Consider the following 24,885-nt stretch of genomic DNA (forward strand, 5'->3'; position numbering starts at 1 on the left):
AGAAAGATTCACAAAGACTTTGTTGTTCATTGAGTGCGACACTAAAGGGGACAGTGATGGTTTATCTTTGTTACACAAATTTGTGCAACTGAAGTGTTGTTGACCAAACACAGAAGCAAGATATTGGCAAGGTGATATAGGTCATCTTATCGATGATAAGCAAAAGTGTAAGGTTGTTGTTTAGTTGGCTAAGGAAACGTGGATAAACCAAAGATTCCTACCAATTATACGTTAGGCTCGCAGGTGGTGCGTGACGTTGAACTTGTGCATGCAGAGAATGTATGTTGGATTCGGTTGGATGGATTTGTACCTTTGGTTATGAGAGATTCCACTAAACTTTTATATTCTCTCCCAAGATTGTGGGTTAGCGGAGTTTCCATCTTGAGCAGAATACTTGTTGTTTTGGTTCTTTAAGTTGGCAGTTCTTCTGTGGATTGTGTGTGAAAATAGTTGTTGTTCGTAGCTCATTGATTTGGTTCCTACGAGAACATTTTGCTTGCTCTGGATGAGAGTTGCAGTGTGCAAGCTTCAGATGAGAGTTGCAGCATTAGGCAGTGTTGCCCCTTGTGTGGATGACTGCTCAAGAAGACATTTTGAAAGACCGTTTTGGGGTGATACGCAAGTAGGCATCCCCCACTTGAGGACAAGTTTGAACCATTGGAAAATTGCAAGTTGGTACCTTAAGGGAGTTGATATCCCTACGACACGTATTGGTGATCGTCCTTCTCTGCGAAGACCAATAAGAACTTGAAATTGACCTTGCTGGGGTCGGAAGGCACCCCAGCCATGAGTATGAAGACAACAAGTTTATCGTGTGGGCGAGGATGATTTGCTTGTGTATGGGACTGCACTGGTGATACGAACCCTCCTAGAAGTGCATAGCATTTATGCATGCGAAGCACCAACTAGGTAAGCTCGAGTGTGTAGCGCACAACCAAGGTGAATCGAGGCCATAATGTGAAAGCAAGGAGATGCTGGTGCAGGGTGCATGTGTGGGTGTTCATGATGCAGGACATGCATGATGTGTGGGTGCGCATGGTGCACATATGCGCATGGCACGCAGACACACAGGGCACAGGCAAAAGCGCTATGCATGATGTGCAGGGCGCGATTGTGCAATGCACATGTGGGCGCGTGACACAGTGTGCAAGACCGTGGCAGGTGACGCACAGATGGGTGTTGTACGAGGCACAAGCGCATAGGTGTGGTACGCGAGCGGCAAGCGAGCAAAGCACCAACACATGAGCAGCATGGGCGATAGAGCGGGCATGCAGTGCAAGGGACTACAAAGGCATTCGTGGATGGTGAGTCAGCGAACATGCTGGCAATGAGGAGGTGGCACATTATGATTGGAAACCGCTAGCAACCATGGTTGACAAACCATGTTAGCAGTTGACTAGGCTTAAGCAAGGCTGGGCCTATAAATAGGACCTTGCTCATTGAAAAGTATCTTCTTGGATATTTTGACGATCAAGAAAATTGGGTAGAGGCTTTCCTAAGCCTATAGGGTTTCTCTTGGGCTCTTCCTTGAGAGCAGACCTCACTTTATGAGGGATAGGCTTTGGGAATCGAGTTAGCGTATTCCCTAAGGAATCACACATTTCCAATCTTCTCCTCTCCATTTGTTCTTCTTCAATCTTCTTCTTAGCCTAACTTGTATACAAGTATATGCTGGGATTGAAATTCTACAATGGAAACAATGAACTGAATAATCATTGTCATGTCCTCAACTCCTATTGACACTGCTGATTATCTAGTGGCTGAATTCAAGAGCATCAATTGAAATGCTCAATTTCCAGTAACAATGCAAGAATCAATACGGTAAGTAGCTTCTGTTATTCTTGAAGTGCAAATCTGGGAATGCTGACCTTATCAGGATCAAACATGGAGGATTGGTTGAATCAATTCTTCATTCATCTAACGAGATAGCCAAAGATCTATCTGCAAATGCTCACAGTGAATTTAAGACTTAAGCCTCCAGTTCGGTTAGTGTAACGATTTTCCTACAAAACTTTGCAATTTAGCCTAAGTTGTTGCAACAATACAAATTTGCACGCTACGTGTTCGTTGAAATGAATTTTCATCATTCGTCATAGCTCTTGGGCAAGGATCTCTAGTCGAGACCTTCTCACTGGGGTCACAGGAGTAAAAGATACTTGATGTTGATGGAGCGTAAGACCGTTGTTTAAGTGATCAAAGGTGCATTGAGGAATGATACTTGGTGTGTTAAAGATTGCAGCGATGGAGGATGGAAACCAGAACAAGTTGATTAGGGTAAAGAAAAGAAGTAGACCAAAGATAAGTGCAAAGAAAAATTGGCACATCAGATAAGACTGTGTTTTTACCTGCACCAGCATTGTTAAGAATGACAATTGTTTGGGTGGGGGAGAATGTCCTGGAACGAGCCTTCAGAATGGGGCAGGTGCAGTGCGGAGCTTTACTAAGTGAAAAATGCATCGAGTATAGGAACATGCAGTATACGTTGGCTTGATCGGTGACGTGCAGTGATAGCACAACATGCAGTAGGCAACAATATCGTCGTTAGTGCATCGTTGTGTGACGACACAGACATGGAGCATTGTTTGGTTAAGCAGTGCCAACAGATTAGAGGATATTGCCTTTGAAGATTTGGTTAAGGACCTCTCAGCTTGTAGGAGTTTCTATGCTTAGCGTTTGGCTGTACGGGGGTGCGTGTGGGTTAGAGCTAATTCTGCCAAGGACCATCTTAGGTGATTCCAACCAAGTATGGTGATTCAGAGCTAGGTGAGTGAATGCCTAGGTGCCGATGAATGAGTCTGGGTGGTGCTCTTCGCTATGGTGTTCAATCATCAACTGGTCTTTGAACTGAGGGTCGTAAAGTCTTGTTCCTTTAGTGGCGATGTTTAGTTGTAACATGCGTATAGAGTCACAATACGCTTTATGACACGCAAGGCTAAGGCAAGTTTGTGTCCTTTTAAGAAGTGATAGTTGGTATAAGATCACTATGCACTAAGTGGCATGGACTAGATAGAATACGCATTTGAAGATGCACTTGATCAGCTTCTGCTAGGCAGTTGTGCATGAGGTGATGTGCAGGGCCAATAAAATAATTCAACACATGAAAAAGTATTGGTGCATGGCCTTTGGTCATTAGGCTGGCTAGATTGGGCCGTCTGATGCGTCATGGGTTTGTAAAAAATTCTATGCTTGTGACACTACATAACCCCAACTAACGAACTAATAATAAAAAAAATAAAAGAAGGGGTTTTTTAGGCATTGAGTTATATGGATAATGTCCTTTACTATTTGTACTCAATTTTGTTAATAAATGCATCGTGGGTGTGTCTTCTGCCTCTTTGAAAATCTCAAGCATGCATTTTGTGTTGGATCGACCCATGCCTACCAATGACCAAACTCTTGCTTATCCAAACCAACCTAACCAATATATTGTGAACACCTTTTTATCATGCATTTGAATAGTTTTGGTCGATGCCTTTGATGGATCTATTCAAAACATCTTAGATCCATTTTCAACAGTAAAAAAAATGCTCCAAGAGGGTTGGCTTAGTGCGGTGGGGGCCTTGACTGCTAGACGGCCTGTCAAGGTTCAATTCTGATGAGTGTCCCCCATTGTACAAGCCATTGCATAACATAGGTCTCGGAGACAGGAGTCCTAGCCTCAGAGTTTTACGCTGTCAGCACGACGACTGTAGGTATGGCAGGTTGAGCCAGCGCGACCAGGTTTTCGTGCCAGGTGTGATTTCTTCAGGTTATAAATAAAAAAAAACCCACAAAAAAATGGGTTTGCTCTCATTCTTGTTGCATCTTTAAATTTATTTGACAATTTTTTGCAGCTTTTGAAAGGGTTTGAACATGGAGGCCACACACCCTTTGCTTTGGATTTTATAACCAAGATTAGGGGTGTCTAAGGGATTGTCACACCTACACTCACCTAGTAGAAATCACACACACACACACACACACACACACACACACACACACACACATATATATATATATATATATATATATATATATATATATATATATATATATAAATCTCTCACACACACACACACACACACACACACACACACACACACATATATATATATATATATATATATATATATATATATATATATATATATATATATATATATATATATATATATATATATATATATATATATATATATATATATATATATATATATATATATATATATATATATGCTACAGTGCTCTGGGCTCACCTACACCCACCTAGTAAAAATCACATATGAAAGTTGCATCTTCTCAATTAGGATTCATAAGTGTGTTTGCCATAGTTTATTTGATAGGAATCATGTCTTGAATTATGTTTTATGAAATAAAATATATTTTTTTTAAATTATTAAACTTTGGTACATCATAGGCTATTGATTTTATTAGGTCTTAAAAGTCTATACAAACATCATAAACACATTATCCAAAACTTGTTTTCTACTTAAAAGTATATGTCGCTTATATCTATAAGGTCTGATCAACTGAAAAACTCAAGAATTTTGAAAAAATTAAAGCTTTTACTATGTGAGTGTAAAACCCAATGTACCTGGCCGAGTGGGCTCGAGCCCACCCAGCCGAACTAGGTCAGAGAGGGGGGGGGGGGTAGGGGCTCTTCCCCTTCCCTACGTTTTTGGTGGTGGAAAGTGGGAAGGTTTCAATTAACTAGGATTTAAGAAAACCTATTCCTCTTCCCGATGCATAAAGCGGTGAAGAGGTCAGATGCAGAGTATCTGGATCATCATCACATTGAAGAGGAGTTGGATGTGAATCCAACTTTGCATACTAGATCTGGAAAGAGATACTCAAGAAGATCAAATCCAAATTCGAACTATTTAGGTCCAAATGAATCTGAAGGGTAAAATCAACATTATGTATATTTTATTTTATGAGAAATTTGGTTCTTATTATCTCAGAAAATATATTTTTTTTTGTAGTTTAATTTTTATGAATTTTGGAATCACCCTTGTATTTTTTTTGTTTTATTTTTATTTTTATTTTTATTTTTTAGGTGTTGGATTCTATAGATCTGAATAGTTCTGGTGTCCGTTAGGATTTATTTTGAGTACTAGAGGGTATATGAGGTATTTGGGTATTCTTTATATATATATATATATATATATATATATATATATATATATATATATATATATATATATATATATATATATATATATATATATTGCATCTTTGGTTTTGGATCTAGAGCCATTCGTTGATGAGATCCAACTCGCCAGTATTAGATCTTGCAAGAGATCCAATACTTCAAGTGTTGGATCCATATTGGCGCCCTTGGGGTTGAGCCAATGTGGACCCATACTCTAGTCTTTTATTCCAGCCACAAAAACTGTGTAAAGGGGTTGTAAGCCTTTTTAAAAAATTGTGTAAGCCTTTTTATGTTTTTGACTGTTAGAAAAGGTATTTTTTAATGCTAATTCAAAAAGAGCTCAGCCATTGGTCACGTTGGAGGTGTCTTTAGAACCTCCCTCAAGCCATTAACTCAGCTTGTGCTGAGTTTTATAACTCCTTTGAGAAAAAATATTCATGAAGAAAAAATATCAAGTGAACAAAATGGTAAGAACTCCCTAGTCGTCTTCTACTTTTGGTTAGATTTACTAAAGGGTGACTCAACGGGATTATTTTGTTAGCTGCCGCAACTTCTGTATTTGGTGAAGACTCTTGCTGCTGTGAAACTGCATCCAGGTCGTGTGAACAATTTGCTGCTGTCCAAGTTCATTGCTGTTATTTTTGGTGTGTTGTGAACATTCTATTGCTGCCATTAGTTTGAGAGATTCGTGGCTAGTGTTGTGTCAAGTTGCTGGTTTTTAAGTTATTGAAGAAGCTCACTGGAGAATCTGCAAACCGTGGGTGCTACTGATGTGAACTACCAATGTTCCCAGCCTTCCTACCAGTTTGTTGTTGCTGCTGTTCATTTCTATCTCCTGTTCTTGAACCGAATCATGTCACTGCTGAACATGATTTTGCTGCGTCATTGTGAACATCTGAATTACTATTGGAACCATTTGTCTACTGTCTGCATTTTTGGTTTGACTTGAACTTGCTTAAGTAGAATCAAGATTGTTGCGCTTTTGTTTGAAAGAAAATGATTTCTAAAAGTGATTTTTAGAGATATTTGTTTAGATAGATTTGCTTTTGTGATATTTCTTTTGCTTAGACTAACCGAAGTCAGGTTAAGGTGGATGAGAAATTTGACATTGTAGAAGCTACCATTTGAAGTGTCTTTCTCTGCAGGTTGAACTATAAACACCAAACTAAAATTGGTCTAATCTAATTTGTGGTGTTTGATAAACTATATGAATGTTTTTATGATTTTTGAAACTCTGTCAATGAGAACTAGTCATTAGTGTTTTGAGCATAACTCCCTTATTTAGAGTCAAAACTCTGCATGTCTTAGCTTGTTGGAAAGCTATCGAGCATTCCTACAAATTTTGTGTTTTTTTCTGATTTTTTATTATGTAGATAACTCTATCAAAAATGATCTAGAACAAAGAGGACAACCACTCATATGACTGTTGAGGCCTCCACTAGTTCAGCTCAGTGTTTGAGCCATATCTGAGTCATCCAGATCACCCTGATTTTTGTTTTGTTGGAACAACAATAATATTATCTAAAACTTTTGTGTTTGAATCTTTGACAGAAATCTTGAGGGTAAGCTTCATTATGGTCTATCCCAACTAGACTATCCCAAGTGTGATAGTTTTCAAATCTAGTCACCTGTTCCCTTATCCAAACTGTATTTCAACAAACCGTTACCAAAAAATATAAATTTAGGTTCTTTAGAAAGATGAAAATGTGATCTTCACTTTTAGTGTTGCCACAATTTGCAGATCAGGCGAGCAGCTGGGTCTAAACACCTCTAGACTAAGCCCTACCCAAAATTTAGATGATCTGTCTAGTGCTTTCACGTGTTGGATCCATTTGGATCTTGGATCATAGACCGACCCACAATCTGTACCACATCATTGTTAGTATCAAAGCTCATTGGAAGACTCTGTTCCTATAGTCTCAAAAAATGGACCCAAACAGTGAACACTATCTCTCACGAGAATGTGTTTGTGTGTATCAGTCTGTCCTGGTACTTAGGCGATATCTTTGAATTTCGGTGTCGATTTTCAGTGTTGTTGTAGTCGTTGGAAAGGTATAAAAAATACTTCCAACTTTTGTGTTCTAACCGTTCACAGATTTTGTCCTAACAGTCTTTGAAAATTGATGTTAACAAAGTGTCTGTTCGGAGTGTGATAGTGTCCCAAGTGTACAAGTTTGTCTTGTTCATCAGATCATAGCTTCACGCTTCGATATCAGAAATTCTGATTTTTATTGCATTGAAAATACAACTTTATTGACTACTTTTTCTCAGTTTTTCATTTTTTATGAATTATGTGATTTAATGGTCGGAATTCTAGTATTATGAGACTCTATCACGTTTCTATAATTTTATTTACTCGCTTCTGTAATAGAACTAATATAACCAAAGTATTGGGTGCGAACTAACCCAAAGTCGGTACCACATCAAGGTCCCTCATCAATAAAGGGAGTGAAGGGGGTTACAAGTGAACCTCTATATAAGAGGCTCATAAACCGTCAATCCTCTTCCATTTGCTGTGAAAAAGAGAGAGAAAAGAGGAGGAACAAGGGAGAATGAGGAAGAGGGCGTGAGGTAACCCAGAGGCTGATGATGAAAGGTAAGCCCTCTCTCCTTCTATAGTTTGTAAAAAAAAAAAGTTGGCAACCGAGAGTGGGGGCCAGGGGGTTTACCGGGCCCCTGCCACCCTTCGTAAAGAGGAAAAAGGGTGTGGCGAGAGACAATGGGCGCTTTCTCCGCTGGCGATGCCTCTACAAAGAAAGGTGGGAGGCATGGAGGAGACCTTGGCTTAGCCATCGGACAACTCTATCAGAGAGAGATAGGGGAGTCACAAGTTAACCCTATGGCCCTGTGATCATTGCAAAATTTTCCCTCTTTTCCTTTTCCTCTTCCTTCTCTTTCCTTTCTAGCCTCTTTCCCTTTTTGAAGGGGAATAAAAGAAAGAAAGAAGAGAGAAACGCTTTTGCAAGGTCTCACTTGACATTTATTTGAAAATATTTTGAAAATTACTCACCTCCGTTTTTGAAAATTTGTGAGAAAAATGAAGAGACATGATTCGCTCGTCAGTACGAGGTTCAACCATTTTTTGCGCCTTTACCAGGGGTAATTGAACCAAGGATCAAATAAATGCCTCTTGCTTTGCCTAAATTTTGTCTAAGTAATTATTCTGAAATCATAAAATGCACATTGAATCATGCTTGTGCAATGAAAATGCAAAGATGTATGCTTTTGAGAAAATGTTTCAGAAATTTTGGGATTTTTCAAGTGATTTTGAAATAAGTTTTGAAATTAGGACTGAATTAGAGAAAAATCAATTTTGAGATTCAGAGTCAATTTCAAAACTCGATTTTGAATTTCAAAGTGAATTGAATTTGAGAATCAAACTCAAGATTTAGATAGAACTTGGAGGTTTTGGAGTTTGAAATGGAAATGGAGAATAAAACTTGAATTCAAACTTGAAATTTGAGATCAGAAGGGAATTTCAAAGTTGAATTGAACTTTGAAATTGGAATACTGAATTGATTTTGAAATTGAATTTTGACCTTGGAAATGAAGTTAGAATTTCAAAGTTGAATTGAACTTTAAAATTGAAATATTGAATTGATTTTGAAATTGAATTTTGACCTTGGAAATGAAGTTGAAATTTCAAAGTTGAATTGAACTTTGAAATTGAAATATTGAATTGAATTTGAAATTGAATTTTGAACTTGGAATTTCAAAGTTGAATTGAACTTTGAAATTGGAATATTGAATTGATTTTGAAATTGAATTTTGAACTTGGAAATAAATTTGGAAATAAGATTTGAGAATAAAAGATGAATTTGAATTTGTAAATAAAAGTTGAAAAATGATTTTAGAAATGGGAAATACATTTAAAAAATTATTTCAGAAATCACTTGGAATTTGGAAAATAATTTCAAAAACGATTTGAAATGCAATTCTATCCTAAATGATGAATGACTTTAAAGAATTTAAAGATTGAAATTTAAAAGCATATTTCATTCTTTAATAGAATTGAAATAAGATTAGAATTATAATACATTCATGACTATGGTCACAAATATATTATAATCCAATCTATATTTAAACTCTAATAAAGAATAAAATAATTTTTTGGTGCTTTTATAGGATTTTAAATGAAATTAACCTTCAATATATCCAGACTATGGCCATGAATATATTTTAAGTTAATCACATATCAAATTCTGATAAAGGAAGAAAATTTCAGGGAAATATGATGATTTTCAAAAGAGACCTAAGTGAAGGTCAAATGTTATTCCATAAAAGATAAAAACCCTAAGTATTGTTCACATTTTGACTATGGCCATAAATGTGAATCATTTACTTAGGATTAATTACCTCTTATTAGAAAGGTGCACATGCCATTCGTGTTTCACCATTGTGGATTTTTTAGAAATAAAATAATAATAATATGAAACAGGTAATTCATGATGTTTACATGCTCATACATTCTATTCTAATACTAGAAAGATAAAATTTTCATTAATATCTAATTATTACAACCTTGAATTGAAATTGAATTTGAAATTAATATCCCTAATCTAGGAAGGAAAATAACACTTTTCTACATATTTTCTGCAAAAATCAAGTTAGCATAAGGTAAAAGATGCATATAGAAAGATGTTTGCAAAGTATTATATCGAATCTAGAATGCAACTGATGAAATGCTCCTGCATGTACCTTATACTAATGAAGGTTCAATACATCATGTTTGATGAGAAAATATGTATTGGAATATGTGTATGATGTGTTAAACTAATGAAGAAATGGACATTAAAATGCATAGGCAATATCCTAAACTAATAAGAAGATGAATGTATGAATATCTATATGAGGAAGATATATACAATACCTTAGGCTAAATGCAAATCTATATATATTTGCCTAAGGTATTATATCTTATGCAAATGAAGTGCCTATAGGGAGGGGTATGTATAAGGGGTCCATGGACTACTGTGTTAGTGAAGAAAGGGATGTGGCGATGCTGAATGTTATGTGAGTGTGAATTCAGAACACAGGTGAAGTGTGATAGTAGGACAGCAACATGGGTGTTGTGTGGGATGGAGATGTAGGCAAAAATGGAAGTGCTAGAGAAGGTGAAGGTGAAGTTGAAGCAGTGAAGGAAGTTGAACTTGAGCTTGAGCCTACGCCTGAAGGTGCTAAGACGGTGGCACTTTCTGTTGCTGCTGTTGCAGCACCAATTGTGGTTGTTGACCAGATGATGGGGACTAGGTGCTACAACGAATGGGATTACAGGTAAGTGGTGAATTGCAGCAGGACTATGATGTAGTGGAAATGCTGGATGGGGAATGGGTGCATAGGTGACAGGGGTGATGTGCTACAAATGATAGCAAGGGATGCAACAGTGAAGTGTAACAGAAAAATGGATGTTGAGTGGGTTTGGTGAAATTGCTAGTGGGGTAGCAATGAAGGATAGCTAACAGGTGCTGGGCAACGTAGATGCTGTAGTATGTTACAGGTGGTATGACTAATGATGCAGGGGGTAGGTGCCATAGGTGATGTTGCAATGCTGTGAGGAGATGTTGTGTACAGGTAAGTATGATGAGGCAACAAGGTGTTGTTGTAATGTGCATACAGATGGAATGTGACATGCCGGTACATAGGTGGCGGGTGAGTGACTTGTTGTGCGGGTAGCACAGTGGGTGTTGTGAAGGTAGAGTGGCAATGAAAGTGCATATATAGTGGAGTGAGTGCAGGAAGTGTGGTTGCTATAACATGTGCTGGAATAGTATACAAGTTATGCTAAGTGCAGGTGGTGACCGGTAAAAACGTGTGTAGGAAAGCGATATTGGAAATGCAAGTGTGGTAAGTGATGGTGAATGAAGTGCTTTAGCAAGTGTGATAGGGACTAGAAATGGAGATGATATGCTGCAGCAAGTGTGGCTAGTGTGGCTACAGGTGAGTGAAAGTGCAGACGGTGTTATAACAGTGAGGAGATGGTGGAGAGCATATGCTATGATGGTGGCTGTGAAGTGGGTGCAGGAAGTGGAGGACAACAGGGGAAAATGTGCAATAGTATGTGATAGCAGAGGATGTTGTGTAGATGTGCCATGGCCAAAGAGTAAATGGGTATACAAGTGGTGGGGGCACTGTTGCAGCAGGTAAGATGTTTGAGGTATTTTATAGATAGATGAACACTTAGCAGAGTACAGTCCTAGACTGAAATAATTTTGAGTAACAACAACAGGGAAAGAAAAGAGACTCTAGAAACAGAAAGATCACAAGGAGATATCCTACTCCTAATGCATTGTAAAGATAGGTAATAACTCTGAAAACAATAACCACTTAAGCAATTAGGTAAATGCTTGTAAACATAATGATTACTATATAAAAAATTTATCCTTAAGAACCTCATCTTTACTTAATACATCATCAAATTGTATAAGAAAAACAAATCTAGAAGGTAAAAAGGGAACTCAGGATATTCTATTCTTAACATAAAAAAAAGAAATGATATAACAATAGAAATGATGCAAAGCACAGGACACAGGGAAACCAAGGCTGTGAAAAATCGAATGATACAAACTCCAAATGCCATGAGGCTCATCTAATGAATAAATAGATTTTACAATCAATACTAACTTACTCTTGGAAAGGAACGAAGCATCTTCTCAGGGGATTATGAATCTGATTCTTTACACCAATATCGAAACCTTTACTTTTTTTTGCAGGGAATCAGAAGTCCAATGTATATTTCAAAACAACTTTACATCATCATGCATTGAAGTAATATCATTAAACGATAATAGTGATTTGGTGAATTGCAAAAACGTGGGAGAAGGAGAAAAACAACAGATAGTATAATGGTAAGTCAACTGTGCTGCCCTTGATAAGAAGCAAATACAAATGCTAGATTTTGCAGAGATCTAAAAGAAAAGAACAATGCAACATGAGTCCTATTCCATTGAACTTGAGCATGACGCCATGCTATCATGGCTAACGAATCTAATGATGTTCAAATAATCAACATTACTGATATACAAAAGGAGCATAAAATCTAAATTGAATGAAAATGATAGGTTGAACTGAAAGGAACATGGGATGCTTGCAAATTCAATGAAACTAAATACAGTAAAATGATTGAAATATCATAAAATGCTATCAGATGAATGATTGAAATATAATTAAGAGCAAGAAATAAAGGGGAACATTATGAACGAATTCAAGCAAGAGGTACGGTTAACAAGATGTATTCACACGACATAACCGGTTATAAAACAGGAAATCTGATGCTAACAGGAAATCAAGATAGGTGATCAAGATGAAGACAGGTTATTCATGGCTGAACAGGAAATCAAAACCATCGCGACCATCAAGATCAACCAGCCATCAACAATGAAAATGGAAATTCGAAAATCAAATGCTAATCAAAACGCAGGCCAATCATTCAAAGTGGAACAAAAAATTAGTTATAAAAGGGAATCAAAATAAAACAGAATGCACATCGAAATTGCAATATACGGGGCGATGGTGAGAGCATCAACACATAAAACCACTGAAATTCGATAATAAGAAGAGGAGAAAACAAGAGAAGAAAAAGAATAAAAATAAAAAAAATACAATGAATAATCTAGTATAATGAAATTCAAGGCAAGAATGAAATACGTTAAACTGGGATGAATGAAATATAATCTGTTGCTATTAAAACGAGAAATCAAATGCAAAAGACAAATAAAAAAAAACCCAGCAAATCAGATGTTGGAATTGGAGAATTCCATTGATGTTGCACGTCTGTAAACCGAATTTGCTATATGCAAATCGAGATCACAGAGGTTGCGCTAATGTTAAAAAAAAACAAGAAAAACTAGAAAAATAAGATGAAAGAGAGGAAGGGAAAGGCACTTACCGGATTTCTTAGAGCTCCTGCAACAGAATCGACTTCCTTCAGTCGATGGGGAAGAAGACCAGAGGAAGAAAAGAAGGGAAATTGAAGGAGTAAGAGGATCAGAGCAATGGTGGAAGAGGATAATGCATGAACAGGTGCAATGGGGAGGTGAAGAGGCGATGAAGCCTTTGACTCCCTTGCGACTTCTTTTATAACAAGAAGTTGTTTGGGAGTTTTCAGCATTAGTCCCTCGATTTTCAAGAATTTTCAAAGGGGGTCTTCTTAACAAAAGTTTTTTCAAAAGGGTGGTGTAGAGCCACTTTCCGAAATCTCTTTTTATGTTTTGAAGAAAAACCCTAAAAGTATGAAGGAATTGCGAGGGTTTTTTAGAAAACGAGATCCAAATGAGGTTTTTGAAACATTTTTGTGAAATATTTGTTTTAAAACTTGAGGTTTTTATAAAAGAGGATTTTGAGAAAATATAGGGTTAAAGTTCAGAAATTGGGTTACAAAATGGGTCTGGATCTGAGATTTTTAGAAAATATTGGGTTTGGATCCCAAATTGAGATTGGATCCAGATCAAACCTCTGAGAAAATACGAAGATTTGAATTTTTTTATTTTTTTGAAAAATAAGATATCTGGACTCAGAATCAGATTCAGATATCAAATCTGGGTCCGAGATTGGGTCAGATATAGAAATTGAATCTAGATTCTAGTGAATCCGGGAAATAAATAAAATTTTAATCAGAAGTTGACTCGATTATTCAGAAGATGGAGGTCAAAGGAAAAAGGATTTTTTTTGGATTTTTTTTAAAAAATTGGAGTGTTCACAGATGCCCCTCTTTGCTGCTAAGCCGGTTGAAAGCCGAGATTAGTGGCAAAGAAAATACACCAAATTTTAAAATGCCCTAGTTAGAAAGTCTGAACTGGGTGTGGAAGAATTTATTTTGTGAAACATTACTCTCAGGTTTTAGCACCTTATCCTGAATGGCTTTGGAAAAAGCCAAAATCCTCGAGGATGAAATAATTGGACAGAAGAGAATGAGGAAATCGTGATGGGACTTTGGGATGAAGATCCCGATATGGTAAAAGATGAAGATTTTGAGAAAGTCTCCTGGCTGAGACAAAATAAGCTTTTTTTGAAAAAGACTCAGGTTTAGCCTTTAACCTGGATGAGACGAAGATATTTCAAAATGAATTTCAGGTTTTACCCGTTACCTGAATGGGGAAGAGATACATGAAGACCCTGATGGGACATTTTTGAAAAATGCCTCGTGAGACGAGGCTCATGTATAATCCTTACCTGAATATATAGAAAATATGGATTCCTCGTTAGGGCGGGGAAAACCATGATGGGATTGAAAGAAATACCTTATCAGAATAAGGCAACTCTTTTTGAAAAATGTACACCCTATCAGGTTGTATTAAAATAGATATTGAGTATTCACTTCATATTTGGACAACCAGAAAATTTTGCCAATAAGATGAAATTTATATTTGATTCAAATGCTAAAAAATATGCATATATGTGCAAAAAATATTCCCTCTTTTTACCTATAGTATTTCTAACAAATGAGGTTAACTCCTTGGATTCAAGAGTCAAATTCGAATTTTAGCGCTGATGATTTTCTTCAAGGAAGCTATCCATTTCCTTGATATGAAAAGAAAAGAAATATTCTCAATTTCATAAAAGCAAGCAGTGAAAAGATATTGCCAAAAGAATTTTGCATAAGAAAAGATGATTTCTGACAATTTTGGCAGTTTGATATCTGGGGGTTTTCCCATGATGATTTTTTTGCACTCTTTTTGAGACATTGAGCTTTCTTGGGTTTTTGGCGAGGAGTTTATTACATCATCCTTCATTTTGAAGATGTCCTGACTTTTTTTTTCTGGGAAGGGTACGTCACAAACTCCTTCAACTTGGAGATGCTTCGATCCTTCTTTGTCTCAGGAATTATACTGATCACATTGGCTCATTGGTCAAAAATCTCTTGATGATAGCAGAAATCAAATATCTTTTAGGGTTTGTCAGGAGGTTCATCGCATCAGCCTTTATCTTGGCGATGATTTGAACTTTCCCTGGAAGGATCCATCATAAACTCCTTCATCTTAGAGATGATCCAAATCTTCTTTGGCCCCGAGGGTCTAACTCATCAACCAGTCTTCAACTTGACGATGATTGAGAGATCCCTTTTGCAGATATTTAATTATGGCTTAAATGACTGAGAAGATATGGATTGGGTGAAGTCTTTTTATCGCTCAAGATATTTCTACTACCTGATTGTCAGAAAGTCATTTTTAAACATGCGCCATAGCTATGATCAATATCGATTCACTTCTAGCTTTTCAACATCATTGAATATTTTTTTTGCTAATCATACCAAGGACATTTCTTATATCCTTTTGGTTGATCAATAGGGGAAAGATTTGAATTTTATTCCTTTTCGCAAAAAGTTTCACCCTTTTGGAAAGAATACTAGAGGTAATCTGAGATGATTCTCTTGTGCAGTAAAATGTTGGAATCAATAAATATTTTTAGCAAATTGGCAAATTTTTCAAGAATCCTTTATGAAATAATTACTCAATATAGATTTTGATGAGACCTTGGGATGAAATTTTAGATTTTGGAGATCCCAACCAGTAAAATTGGATTTTGACTTGACGGACCAGCTCGAAAGCAGGATTTTGTTTTGACTTACCAGCTCAAAAGCATAATTTGATTTGACTTACCAGCTCAAAAGCAGGATTTGGATTGACTGACTAGCTTGAAAGCAGGATTTTGTTTGACTGACCAGCTCGAAAGCAGAATTTTGTTTGACCAACCAGCTCAAAAGCAGGATTTGATTTGACCAACCAGCTCAAAAGCAGGATTTTGATTGACCGACCAGCTCGAAAGCATGATTTTGTTTGACCGACCAGCTCAAAAGCAGAATTTGTTTGACCGACCAGCTCAAAAGCAGGATTTGCTTGATAGACCAACTTGAAAGTAGGATTTTTTTGACCGACCAGCTTGAAAGCATGATTTTTTTGATTGACCATCTCGAAAGCAGAATTTTGTTTTGACCAACCATCTCAAAAGCAGGATTTGTTTGAATGACCAGCTCGAAAGCAGGATTTGTTTGACAAACCAGCTCGAAAGCATAATTTTGTTTGACCGACCAGCTCGAAAGCAAAATTTTGTTTGACCGACCAGCTCGAAAGCAGAATTTTTTTGACCAACCAGCTCAAAAGCAGGATTTGTTTGACCGACCAACTCGAAAGCAGGATTAACAGGATTTGTTTGACTGACCAGCTCGAAAGCGGAATTTATTTGACCGACCAGCTCGAAAGTAGGATTTGTTTGACCGACCAGCTCAAAAGCAAGATTTTGTTTGACCGACCAGCTTGAAAGCATGATTTTTTTAACCGACCAGCTCGAAAGTAGGATTTGTTTGATCGACCAGCTCGAAAGTAGGATTTGTTTGACCGACCAACTCGAAAGCAGGATTTATTTGACCGACTAGCTCAAAAGTAGGATTTGTTTGATTGACCAGCTCAAAAGCAGGATTTTGTTTGATCGACCAACTTGAAAGCATGATTTTTTGAGCGACCAGCTCGAAAGCAAGATTTATTTGACCGACCAACTCGAAAGCAGGATTTGTTTGACCGACCATCTCGAAAGCAGGATTTGTTTGATTAACCAACTCAAAAGGAGGATTTTGAAGGACCATTATAGAGGGTTGCGCTGCTTCTATGAATGGTTTCAGGATTATCCCTTATCCTGAATGAGAAACTCAGGTTTATCCCTTAACCAGAAGGGGAAAAAAGAGTTTTTGAAGAGAATAAACCTGAAGCTTGAATTTGGAAGGAAATTTTTTGATGAAAGGTTCTTGATTTATAATTTAGATGGACCATCATAGTTAGTTGTATGTGGTCTGATTTTCAGGATTAACCCCTTATCCTGAACGGGGACGAAGGAAATACCTCGAAGGCCGAGGTTCAGGTTTATCCCTTAACCTGAAAGGGAAGTGAAAACCCAAGTCGGAACCCGGATCTTCAAACGAAAAATAGTTCAACTCAAACATTTGATCTAAAAGGGAAGTCTAAGTCGAAACTCGAAATTCTAAAAGAAAAGATTTAAAAGGAAAACCCAAGTTTGGAACTCAAATTTTCAAAGGAACGATTGGTCCAATTCGATCATTGGATCGAAAAGAAAGTTCGAGTCGGAACTCAAAACTTCAAAAGAAAAGATAAAAAAGAAAACCCAAGTTTGGAACTTGAATTTTTGAAGGAACGATTGGTCCAACATGAGCATTGGATCCAAAAGGAAGTTCGAGTCAGAACTCGGAACTTCAAAAGAAAGATGGAAAGGGAAAACCTGAGTTTGGAACTCAAATTTTCAAAGGAACAATTGGTCCAATACGAGCATTGAATCCAAAAAGAAAGTCCGAGTCGTAACTCGAAACTTCAACAATAAAAAGAAAAAAAGGGAAAACCCGAGTTTGGAACTCGAGTTTTCAAAGGAAAAATTTGGTCCAACATGAGCATTGGATCCAAAAGAAAGTCCGAGTCAGAACTCAAAACTTCAAAAGAAAAAGATAAAAAAGGAAAACCCGAGTTTGGAACTCAAATTTTCAAAGGAACAATTGGTCCAATATGAGCATTGGATCCGAAAGAAAGTCCGAGTCGGAACTCGAAACTTCAAAAGAAAAAAAGATAAAAGGGAAAACCCGAGTTTGGAACTCGAATCTTCAAAGGAACGATTGGTCCAACTTGAGCATTGGATCCAAAAGGAAGCTTGAGTCAAAACTCAGAACTTCAAAAGAAAAGATAAAAAGGAAAACCCGAGTTTGGAACTCGAATTTTCAAAGGAACGATTGGTCTAATACGAGCATTGGATCCAAAAGAAAGTCCGAGTCAGAACTTAGAACTTCAAAAGAAAAAGATTTAAAAGGAAAACTCGAGTTTGAAACTCGAATTTTCAAAGGAACAATTGGTCCAATACGAGCATTGGATCCAAAAGGAAGTCCGAGTCGGAACCTGGAACTTTAAAAGAAAAAGATAAAGGGAAAATCCGAGTTTGGAACTCGAATTTTCAAAGGAACGATTGGTCCAACTCGAGCATTGGATCTAAAAGGAAGTTCGAGTCAGAACTTCAAAAATAAAAAGATAAAAAGGGAAAACCCAAGTTTGAAACTGAAATTTTCAAAGGAAAAATTTTGGTCTAATACGAGCATTGGATCCAAAAGGAAGTCCGAGTCGGAATTCGAAACTTCAAAAAGAAAAAGATAAAAGGATTTTAAAAGGGAAGACCGAGTTGGAACTTGGGACTTCAAATGAAAAAGATTGAAAATTTTATCCAACTCGAGCATTGGATTTTAAAAAGGGAAGACCGAGTCGAAACTTGGGACTTCAAATGAAAAAGATTGAGAATTTTATCCAACTCGAGCATTGGATTTTAAAAAGGAAGGCCGAGTCGGAACTCAGAACTTTAAATGAAAAAGATAAATTGAAGAACGACCCAAGTCGGAACCCGGATCTTAAAAAGAAAATAATTTGAAGGAAAACTTGAGTTGGAATTCAGATTTTTAAAAGATAAAAAAATTCCAACCTAGAAGTCAGATTTTAGAGAGATCGATAAAAGTTATGAATTGACTCCGACTATCATGAAAAATATAAGAGCTTTATTCAAAATTCTTGACCCAAGATGGTATAAGATTTGAATTGTTTATGATGATCTTAGGATTATCCCTTATTCTGAAGGGGAATTGAATAAAAATTAATGAGAATTGAGGTAATCATGGAAAATGATTCAGGTTTATCCCTTAATCTGAAAGGGAAAAATGCCTCAAAGAACGAGGTTCAGGTTTATCCCTTAACCTGAGAGGGAGATACCTCGAAGAACGAGGTTCAGGTTTATCCCTTAACCTGAAAGAGAAAAGGAATTTTGATGAGAATTTATTGGGAATTGATGAAGAATTGTTGACAAAAAGGATTTTGCTTGATTTTGTCTGCATATGGGGTCTTTCAAAGTGAGAGGAGAATGCTTATTTGAAAAATAAGTGAAAATTCATTTTTGGAAAGAGGATCAACTGAAAGGTTGATTTTGAGGAAGGATCAACACGAGGGTTGATTTTGAAGAAGGATCAGCACAAGGGTTGATTTGGAAGAAGGATCAACACGGGGGTTGATTTTGAGGAAATCATGAAAAATGTTTCAGGTTTATTCCTTAACCTGAAGGAGAAAAATACCTCGGAGAATGAGGTTTAGGTTTATCCCTTAACCTGAGAGGGAGATACCTCGGAGAACGAGGTTCAAGTTTATCCCTTAACGTGAAAGAGAAATGAATAAAGATTGAGGAGAATTTTGTGGAAATCATGGAAAATGATTCAGGTTTATCCCTTAATCTGAGCAGGAAAAGAATAGGAAATGAAGATCAACAGAAGCTGATGGCGAAAAAGATTTTTGAAATGAAAATAGAGTTTCAAGAATAAAAGATGCCCCAGTGTGGCAAAAGAAAGAAGTATTAAACATCAAAGATACGAAAAAGACTGACATTTCATTGATAAGCAAAGCTATTTTATGTGAGAAGGCAAAAAATTTGAATAGAATTGGAAGATATACTAGGAGATATGAAGAAGAAGAAAAGTTTGAAAAGGATGACAAAGATTCAAAATTTTGAAGAATTGCAGGCAAGATCAAAAGAATTGAAGAAATCAAAAGAAGAAAATAAAAATACACCTGGACTTTTTGAGAAATAGAAGAAGACTTCAAAACAGATATCTAGGGGTTTTTAGAAAATAATTCTAAAGAAATATAGAAAGAGAAATATATACCTAGATATTGAGAAATATAAGGAAATTTTTGAAAAATGTTCAGGGTTTAAGAAAATTATGAAGAAATAAAGAAAGAAGAATATACAACCTGAATTTTGAGAAAATAGAGAAAATTTTGAAATAAATATCCAGGGTTTTGAAAAGGTAAAGTAAATAAGGATTTACAAGATAATATCCACAAAAGAAGCAAAGCTATACAAGCAATGATGTACAAAACAACATTCCCTAGAAGCTGACTCTAAATGTCATATTTGAAAAGGCTTGTAGGACCTTAATCCTAACTCTAGGGTTTAAATCACCTGATTCCAATCAAGGTATTCCGATATACTCAAGCTGAAGCTCGAAGTACGTGGCATAGAAATTTGATCGGTTCTAGGGCAATGGCTTTCCAACATCCTTGAGCGCCTACCGATATACTTCAGACTATGGCCCTTAGTACGTGGCAGGGGGGGTGTTAACCCAAATAAGTGGTCTAGTTGTGAGACTCTCTCCCGAACTATGGTTCAGTGAGACAACCCAGCAACGTAAAGACCGGGACAATATAGGTAGAGATGTTTTTGAAAACATGTTTCAACATGCAAGAAATCAGATAGCTCTAATGTAAAGTCCTAAAGAGATAGAGTTTAATAATAAAGAAGCATACACTTACGTACAGTGTTTGCACTCAATCCCTAGAATTGAGGAGAGTTGCATTTCAGACCTAAGTCTAAGTGAACATGCAATAATCTCCTCAATATGGTCCTACCAAACCATACCTAAATCCTATATGCATCATGTCAGCTGGGACAAAATCTAAGCTCCTAAGGTTGGCATGAAAATGAAGCTCACATTTGTATAATAAAGACTTAGACAAAATCAAAGCAAAGAAAAGGCATAGATCCGACCGGACAAAGATGAGTCCCACCACTGTCGTCAAAACTGTGATCATTGCAAAAATTTTCCTCTTTTCCTTTTCCTCTTCCTACTCTTTTCTTTCTAGCCTTTTTTCCTTTTTGAAAAGGAATAAAAGAAAGAAAGAAGAGAGAAGATCAAAGAAAGAAAGAAGAGAGGAACTCTTTCGCAAGGTCTCACTTGACCTTTATTTAAAAATATTTTGAAAATTACTCACCTCTATTTTTTAAAATTTGTGGGAAAAATGGAGAGACGAGATTTGCTCATCGTTACGAGGTTCAACTGTTCCTAGCACCTTTACCAGGGGTAATTAAACAAAGGATCGAATTAATGCCTTTTGCTTTGCCTAAATTTTGTCTAAGTAATTATTCTGAAATCATAAAATGCATATTGAATCATGCTTGTGCAATGAAAATGCAAAAATGTATGCTTTTGAGAAGATGTTTCCGAAATTTTGGGATTTTCCAAGTGATTTTGAAATAAGTTTTGAAATTAGGACTGAATTAGAGAAAAATCGATTTTGAGACTAAGAGTCAATTTTAAAACTTGATTTTGAATTTCAAAGTGAATTGAATTTGAGAATCAAACTCAGAATTTAGATAAAACTTGGAAGTTTTGGAGTTTGAAATGGAAATGAAGAACAAAACTTGAATTCAAACTTGAAATTTGAGATCAGAAGGGAATTTCAAAGTTGAATTGAACTTTGAAATTGGAATACTGAATTGATTTTGAAATTGAATTTTGGCCTTAGAAATGAAGTTAAAATTTCAAAGTTGAATTGAACTTTGAAATTGAAATATTGAATTGATTTTGAAATTGAATTTTGACCTTGGAAATGAAGTCGGAATTTCAAAGTTGAATTGAACTTTGAAATTGGAATATTGAATTGATTTTGAAATGAAATTTTAAACTTGGAAATGAAGTTGAAATTTCAAAGTTGAATTAAACTTTGAAATTGGAATATTGAATTGATTTTAAAATTGAATTTTGAACTTGGAAATGAATTTGGAAATAAGATTTCAGAATAAAAGATGAATTTGAATTTGTAAATAAAAGTTGAAAAATGATTTTAGAAATGGGAAATACATTTAAAAATTTATCTCAGAAATCACTTGGAATTTGGAAAAGGATTTGGAAAATGATTTGAAATGCAATTCTATCCCAAAAGATGAATGACTTTAAAGAATTTAAAGATTGAAATTTAAAAGCATATTTCATTCTTTAATAGAATTGAAATAAGATTAGAATTATAATACATTCATGACTGTGGTCACAAATATATTATAATACAATCTATATTTAAATTCTAATAAAAAATAAAATAAATTTTTGGTGTCTTTATAGGATTTGAAATGAAATTAACCTTCAATATATCCTGACTATGGCCATGAATATATTTTAAGTTAATCCACATATCAAATTCTGATAAAGAAAGAAAATTTCAGGGAAATATGATGATTTTCAAAAGAGACCTAAGTGAAGGTCAAATGTTATTCCATAAAAGATAAAAACCCTAAGTATTGGTCACATTTTGACTATGACCATAAATGTGAATCGTTTACTTAGGATTAATTACCTCTTATTAGAAAGGTGCACGTGCCATTCATGTTTCACCATTGTGGATTTTTGAGAAATAAAATAAAAATGATATGAAACAGGTAATTCATGATATTTACATGCCCATACATTCTATTATAATACTGAAAAGATAAAATCCTCATTAATATCTAATTATTACAACCTTGAATTGAAATTGAAATTGAAATTAATATCCCTAATCTAGCAAGGAAAATAATACTTTTCCATATATTTTCTGCAAAAATCAAGTTAGCATAAGGTAAAAGATGCATATAGAAAGATGTTTGCAAAGTATTATATCGAATCTAGAATGCAACTGATGAAATGCTCCTGCATGTACCTTATACTAATGAAGGTTCAATACATCATGTTTGATGAGAAAATATGTATTGGAATATGTGTATGATGTGTTAAACTAATGAAGAAATGGACATTAAAATGCATAGGCAATATCCTAAACTAATAAGAAGATAAATGTACGAATATCTATATGAGGAAGATATATACAATACCTTAGGCTAAATGCAAATCTATATATTTGCCTAAGGTATTATATCTTATGCAAATGAAGTGCCTATAGGGAAGGGTATGTATAAGGGGTCCATGGACTGCTGTGTTAGTGAAGAAAGGGATGTGAAGATGCTGAATGTTATGTGAGTGTGAATTCAGAACACAGGTGAAGTGTGATAGTAGGACAACAACATGGGTGCTGTGTGGGATGGAGATGTAGGCAAAAATGGAAGTGCTAGAGAAGGTGAAGTTGAAGCTGTGAAGGAAGTTGAACTTGAGCTTGAGCCTGAAGGTGCTGAGACAGTGGCATTTTCTATTGCTGCTGTTGCAACACCAACTGTGGTTGTTGACCAGATGATGGGGATTAGGTGCTACAACAAATGTGATTACAGGTAAGTGGCGAATTGCAGCAGGACTGTGATGTAGTAGAAATGCTGGATGGGGAATGGGTGCATAGGTGACAGGGGTGATGTGCTACAAATGATAGCAAGGGATGCAGCAGGGAATTATAACAGAAAAATGGATGTTGAGTGGGTTTGGTGAAATTGCTAGTGCGGTAGCAATGAAGGATAGCTAACAGGTGCTGGGCAACATAGATGTTGTAGTATGTTACAGGTGGTATGACTAATGATGCAGGGGGTAGGTGCCATAGGTGATGTTGCAATGCTGTGAGGAGATGCTGTGTATAGGTAAGTATGATGAGGCAGCAAGGTGTTGTTGTAATGTGCATACAGATGGAATGTGACATGCCGGTACATAGGTGGCAGGTGAGTGACTTGTTGTGCGGGTAGCACAGTGGGTGCTGTGAAGGTAGAGTGGCAATGAAAGTGCATATATAGTGGAGTGAGTGCAGGAAGTGTGGTTGCTATAACATGTGCTTGAATAGTATACAAGTTATGCTAAGTGCAGGTGGTGACAGGTAAAAACGTGTGTAGGAAAGCGATATTGGAAATGCAAGTGTGGTAAGTGATGGTGAATGAAGTGCTTTAGCAAGTGTGATAGGGACTGGAAATGGAGATGATATGCTGCAGCAAGTGTGGCTACAAGTGAGTGAAAGTGCAGATGGTGTTATAGCAGTGAGGAGATGGTGGAGAGCATATGCTATGATGGTGGCTGTGAAGTGGGTGCAGGAAGTGGAGGACAACAGGGGAAAATGTGCAATAGTATGTGATAGCAGGGGATGCCGTGTAGATGTGCCATGGCCAAAGAGTAAATGGGTATACAAGTGGTGGGGGCACTGTTGCAACAGGTAAGATGTTTGAGGTATTTTATAGATAGATGAACACTTAGCAGAGTACAATCCTAGACTAAAATAATTTTGAGTAACAACAACAGGGAAAGAAAAGAGACTCTAGAAACAGAAAGATCACAAGGAGATATCCTACTCCTAATCGATTGTAAAGATAGGTAATAACTCTTAAAACAATAACCACTTTAGCAATTAGGTAAATGCTTGTAAACATAATGATTACTATATAAAAAATTTATCCTTAAGAACCTCATCTTTACTTAATACATCATCAAATTGTATAAGAAAAACAAATCTGGAAGGTAAAAAGGGAACTCAGGATATTCTATTCTTAACATAAAAAAAAGAAATGATATAACAATAGAAATGATGCAAAACACAGGATACAGGGAAACCAAGGTTGTGAAAAATCGAATGATACGGATTCCAAATGCCATGAGGCTCATCTAATGAATAAATAGATTTTACAATCAATACTAACTTACTCTTGGAGAGGAACGAAGCATCTTCTCAGGGGATTATGAATCTGATTCTTTACACCAATATCGAACCCTTTACTGTTTTTTGCAGGGAATCAGAAGTCCAATGTATATTTCAAAACAACTTTACATCATCATGCATTGAAGTAATATCATTAAACGATAATAGTGATTTGGTGAATTGCAAAAACGTGGGAGAAGGAGAAAAACAACAGATAGTATAATGGTAAGTCAACTGTGCTGCCCTTGGTAAGAAGCAAATACAAATGCTAGATTTAACAGAGATCTAAAAGAAAAGAACGATGCAACATGACTCCTATTCCATTGAACTTGAGCATGACGCCATGCTATCATGGCTAACGAATCT

Source organism: Nuphar pumila, chromosome 6 (assembly GCF_984573655.1).
Source record: "Nuphar pumila chromosome 6, dmNupPumi1.hap1.1, whole genome shotgun sequence".
NCBI lineage: Eukaryota > Viridiplantae > Streptophyta > Magnoliopsida > Nymphaeales > Nymphaeaceae > Nuphar > Nuphar pumila.